The sequence below is a fragment of the Moschus berezovskii genome, chromosome 6 (genome assembly GCF_049115385.1).
Source record: "Moschus berezovskii isolate FMDL1 chromosome 6, NW_MosBer_1.0, whole genome shotgun sequence".
In the NCBI taxonomy this organism is placed as follows: Eukaryota; Metazoa; Chordata; class Mammalia; order Artiodactyla; family Moschidae; genus Moschus; species Moschus berezovskii.
The window spans coordinates 124,308,361-124,314,051 of record NC_142465.1 but is presented as its reverse complement, the minus strand read 5'-3'; the positions used below and the strand labels follow the sequence as shown (position 1 = coordinate 124,314,051).

Here is a 5,691-nt window from a genome sequence, read left to right as displayed (position 1 = left end):
AGGTCGATCAAGAAATCAATACTGAGAGACAAGTGTTAGGTAACAGGAAAGATGGTTTTATTGGGGAAACTGCAGTCTTGGGTAGAAGGTGGACTTATGTCCAAAAGACAACTCCTCACTCCCTGGGTTTTGCTTGGAGATCACGTAGGAGAGGGCTATGCCAGGGCAGAGGGTTGCAGGGGCCATGATCAGCGCATGGACAGTCTTCCGATTGTGAGGCAACCAGGGGTCAGCATCACCAACCTTCTGGTTCCATCCGGTCTGGGGTCCACATCTTGTGGGCAGCACACAGTTAAGTTCTCCCATCAGGCAGGGGTTTCAGTGTCTGCAAAACAGCTCAAGGGTGGGGCTCAAAATATTGTCTACAGTTGCTGAGGAAGATCTAAAGGTCCCTGACTTTGTGCTGCGCTTAGTTTAATGACTAGCCTCTTACTATTTTGTCTCACTTGACTGCTTTCCTTTCTCTCCGTGTTTTCTCATTTCTCTGATCACATTTATTCTTTGGCTAACGTTTTTCTACAGACAAGAGGCAGGTGGATGACACGAGTGGGGAGGTCTGTCCCAGGAAGGCCCCAGAGGGTCCTGCTTGGCTTCACTACATTTCTCAAGACTCAGTTCAGGGCTGACCTCTTGGGAGACACCTCTGGAACAGGGCATCCTGCTGCTCTGTCCCGTCACGGCCCACATCCTCCAGGTCCTTCCGCCAACAATGCGTAGCCCTGGCTCCTCTGGATGCCCGAGGGGTCTGGCGGGGGAGAGGCTGGAGGGCGGGGACATAATGGAGCCAGAGCATCTGTCCCCTCCCTCTGCTTTCAAGGGTTCCTCAGCTGTGGCCTCCTAGGCAGGCCTGCGTGGTTCCAGCCTGGCCAGGAGCCCTGGCTAATTTCCCATGGCCCCACCACTCATTCCCATTTCGGCATCTAGTTACTTCCCTCGCATGTGTAACAAATTTCCTATATTCAACTTCCTCTCCTGGAAACTCCCAGGGCTTCTGTTTTCCAGATGAGAGCCTGACCCCCACCCACTGCTCAGAGACAGGAGACCTTGGTGGCCAAGGGGACAGGCTGTGGCATCAGGCCGGGTTGGGTCCATGCTGACCCTCTCTGGCTGTGTGACATCGGACAATTTACTTTAGTGCTCTGGGTCTCAGTTTCTCCACTAAAAAGTGGGACATAAGAACACCTGGGAGAGATGCTGTGTGATAGCACAGAACCCAGTACCTAGCTCAGGATGCCAGTCTGACTCCGTCATAGTGTGGCTGGAGGGGTATCCTGTGTCATAGCGTGGCTGGAGGGGTGTCCTGGGTCACAGTGTGGCCGGGGCGGTGTCCTGCATCATAGTGTGGCCGGAGGGGTGTCCTGACTGGAGGTCTGCAGGGCACCCCAGCAGGGTGGTCGTCATCTCCACAAGGAAGCTGACAGACAGGAAGGTGTTTGCCCACGACCACAGACCGTAAGAGGCAGAACTGGGACTCAAACCTGGGCAGTCTGACTGCACAGCCCAGCGCATGACCACCCCTGTGCCTCCTCCACCCCAACCACCGCCCCTGCCTGGGGAGACACGGTGCCCAGGCGGCTGGGGAGGGCCAGGTCAGGGGGTCTGCAGCTGGGGATGGACGCTGCGTGTTCTCAGCCAGGCAGGGTCCCTCCCTGTGCTTCTCGGCCTCAGGGGCCCTGATGTCTGGGCCCGTGTGAGTTTAGAACCCCTCCCCCGGGTGCCGATCTTCTCCTGCAGAATGGACGTGGACCACGTGGGACGCCTCCGTGGCTGCCCCGGGAGCCTGGAGGCTGACAGTGGAAGCGGGAAGGAGCGGCCCCGCCGCCGGCAGGGGGCGCTCTCGGAAACTCCCAGTGGGGCTGGACGGGCGCCGCGGCGCTCAGATGCCTGCCTGCCCCGGCCACTTGCATCTGGCTTTCCCTTTCTCCTTTCAGGTTCAGAGGTTGCAGGACGTGGAGAAAGTCTGCCTAGCGGTGAGCCACGGCTCTCGTGGGCCATACGGACCCTGTGCACGGCTTCCACCTCACCGGCCTGCCACACGGGACCACCTGGCTCCAGTCCTGCTGTGGTCCACACTACTGTGGGCCCATCCAGGAGCCCACCAGGCCCTGGAAGGGAGTATGAAGCATTCCACCTGCCCCTCAGTCTCCTCCCACCCCAGGGCCCTCACCTGTCCGGGCAGTGCTTGGGCCTGGCCTGCTCTTTCCCTCAGTGTCTTCGGATTGCTTGTCTGACAGCACCAATGGGCAGGTAATTTGATTGGGCCTGGGGAGAAAACAGGGCGGCTTTTGGCATCCGCATTTGACTGAAGGAGAATGCGTTCAGAGAGCTATAGGCAAAGTGTCAGAGCCCAGGGTAGGAGTCTGGGCCGGGTTCTAGGATGCCTAGGGTCTAAACAGGGTCCTGGGAGGGCCCTGGGGGAGCAGGGACGCTGCAGAGCCTAGGGAACGGGAGTGACCCTGCGCGGCTGCGGTGCAGAGTGCGCGGTGGTGAAGGCAGTGGGGCGGGGGAGGCCCACGGGTTGGAGGTGGGTTGGGGGGCGGGTGGGAACTGCCCGCCAGGTCAGGGAGGGTTGGCATGTCGTTCCCGCTGTGATGGGGAGTCTGTCATCGCTCCCGGGATCAGATTTGTTCCCGGGACTAGAGGACGCTGGGGCAGGCGGGCAGAGCGGCGGCTGCGCGCGGTCCGACCGGTCACCTGGCGGCGCCCGAAGGCGGAGTGCGCGCCGCCTCCGAACGCCCTCTGTCTGGTGGGACTCACCAGGGAAGAAACTTTTGTCCCTGGCCGCGGCGGACATTTCCCGGTGACGCAGGACGGTAAACATACTACCCGGAGGGCACACGACGTCAGGCGCAAACGGCGACCTTGTGGCCGGGTGAGCGCGCGGCGGAGTCCGGGTCGCTGTTCTGCGCGCCCGCGGACGAGGCCGCAGCCACCTCCGGCCACTGAGTCCTGCTGGGGACCCCAGGGCCCCTTCCTGGACTGCTGCAGACCGCCGCGAGGGGCGGGGGTAGGGGGATGGGGGTGTGGACATCAAAATCTATGCGGCCCCTGTGCCCACAGGCAATCCACTACCCCCCCCAACCTGCCCGATGATTTACACCTGGTCGGGAAACCCGCAGCCCTGCCCCAGCCCCGGTTCCACCGGAATCCTCATTTATTCAGAATCCTCTTTCAGAAACACAGTTTAAATAAACCCTTTCCTCCCCAAACTCTAACCCAAGGTGTTTTACCCAAACTCTGCTGGGCCCTTTAGTGAAAAGTGAGTGAAGTCACTTAGTCGTGTCAAACTCTGCCACCCCATGGACTTTAGCCTACCAGGCTCCTCCGTCCATGAGATTTTCCAGGCAAGAGTACTGGAGTAGGTCGCCATTTCCTTCTCCAGAGGCTCTTTGTGACCCAGGGATCGAACCCAGGTCTGCAACATTGTGGGCAGACGCTTTACCGTGTGAGCACTTCTGAAACCAACAGCATCAAACCTTGGGCTTCCCAGGTGGCTCAGTGGTGAAGAATCCATCTGCCAATGCAGGAGACTCGGTTTCTAACCCTGGATGGGGAAGATCCCCTGGAGGAGGGCATGGCAACCCACTCCAGTATTCTTGCCTGGAAAATCCCATAAACAGAGAAGCCTGGTGGGCTACAGTCCATGGGGTCCCAAAGAGTGCAACACGACTTAGCAATTAAAACACCACACGACCATCGCTGGTCAGTTATGTGTATGACAAATATCTCCATTTTCTAAAGACTTTACAGACACGCCTTCCACGTTTTTGTCTTTAATCCTCCTGGAAACTATTTGTGTGTGTCTGTGGTATGTCAGAGGCTCAGCTTCACTCTTCCCCTGTTTGGCTAATGGATTCCTGCCAAACGCTAAGGTCTACGATTCCTCTATCTGCACTTTGATCATGGCCACATATGAAGGGTCTGTACATACCCTGTGTCCCAGCTCCGTTTTATTCAATCAGTCCCCTTGTCACCTGTTTCATTCTGTGTGTGATCACTCATCACTACAGTGGTTCTAAATATCACTTCCTAGTGACAGACGCACAGGCTGTTACCTCAGCGTCTTCCGAGGGCATGTTTCCCTGCACAGATGCCGCTGGGACACCAAGCCCTCCTGCCCTTACGTCGTCTGGCTGATCTCGTGGCCTCCCGGTTAGTCGTCACCTCAGGACTTGCCTTCCTTCTTCCCCGCAGGACAGTGTCTTCTGCACCCTCGCTCTCCTCCCCTGTTTTGGTGGAGTGTTCTTTTAGAGGCTTTCTGAGACCGTCACAGGAGTGAACTTTCGAGAGCTCGCACTTTCAATCACCTGACTGATAGGTTGGCAGGGTACAGAATTCTGCTGCTACTACTACTAAGTCGCTTCAGTTTTGTCCAGCTCTGTGCGACCCCATAGATGGGAGCCCACCAGGCCCCTCTGTCCCTGGGATTTTCCAGGCAAGAGTACTGGAGTGGGTTGCCATGTCCCTCTCCCACAGAATTCTAGGTAGGAGTAATTTTTCTCCTAGGACATTGAAGGCATTTGCAGCCCCTTATGAAGATAGTATTTTCCAGAAATGGCCAGAGCAGCACGTCCAGTCCTGAGTGGTCTTCCAGAACTCCGCTGCTCTCCACCAGGACACCCCTCGGACCTCGGCGGGTGTTCGGGATGCCCTGACAAACAGCAGGCGTGGGGATCAGGTGGAATGACTCTCCAGACTAGGTCACGACAGACAGAGGGCTTCCTCCTGGCTCTCTTTCCTGGACTCTCTGACCTGGAACCAGTTTCCTCATTCTGAGGAAGCCCTGGCCACGTGGGGAGGCTGCACGTGGGTGTCCTGGCTGGTAACCCCAGCTGAAGCCTCAGCCTGGAGGCAGCATCCTTCCCAGGAGTGAGTCACCAAACTTTCAGATAATTTCAGGCCCCAGGCTGCAAATCACCAGCGGATTCCAAGTGGTGCAGAAGTAGACTGCCCCCTCCACACCTGCTCAAATGGAAGATTTGTGGGCAAAATAATTGCCGGGATTTGCGATGTAGCTTGTGTGACAGAACGGCCCTCCTCACGCCAGTTACTAGCAAAGCAGAGCTGAGGACACGGCAGTGAGCCCTGCGCCTGTGGAGACGGGGGTCCAGCCAGTCACTTCACATAAATGTGCAATTCAGTTCAGTCGCTCAGTCATGTCCAACTCTCTGCGACCCCGTGGACTGCAGCACGCCAGGCCTCCCTGTCCGTCATCAACACCTGGAGCTTGCTCAAACTCATGTACATCGAGTCAGTGATGCCATCCAACCATCTCATCCTGTCGTCCCATTCTCTTGCCTTCAATCTTTCCCAGCATCAGGGTCGTTTCAAATGAGTCAGTTCTTCGCATCAGGTGGCCAAAGTATTGGAGCTTGAGCTTCTTTAAAAAATTATTTATATATTTATTTCTTGCTGTGCTGGGTCTTTGTTGCTGCATACGGGCTTGCTCTGCCTCCGGAGAGCAGGGGCTCCTCTCGAGTTGGGGTGCACAGGCCTCTCATGGCAGTGGCTCCTCTGGTTGTGGAGTACAGGCTCAGTAGGGGTGCACGAGTCTAGTTGCCCTGCGGCATGCGGGATCTTCCTGGATCAGGTATGGAGCCCGTGTCCCCTCCATTGGCAGGCAGATTCTTAACCATTGAGCCACCAGGGAAGCCGTAAATAACTTTTAAAGTAATGTGAAAGAAGGTGAAC

At 57.0% G+C, this 5,691-nt stretch overlaps 1 long non-coding RNA gene across 1 annotated transcript; it reads right to left on the bottom strand.

Moving 5' to 3' along the window:
- Window positions 1–205: 205 nt before the first annotated feature.
- On the bottom strand, window positions 206–2,993 carry LOC148777766 (uncharacterized). The gene is made up of 3 exons (XR_016037747.1): window positions 2,758–2,993; window positions 2,168–2,262; window positions 206–325 (listed from the first exon to the last, which is right to left on the bottom strand). It is a non-coding gene; the product is annotated as an uncharacterized LOC148777766 (long non-coding RNA).
- Window positions 2,994–5,691: the final 2,698 nt, after the last annotated feature.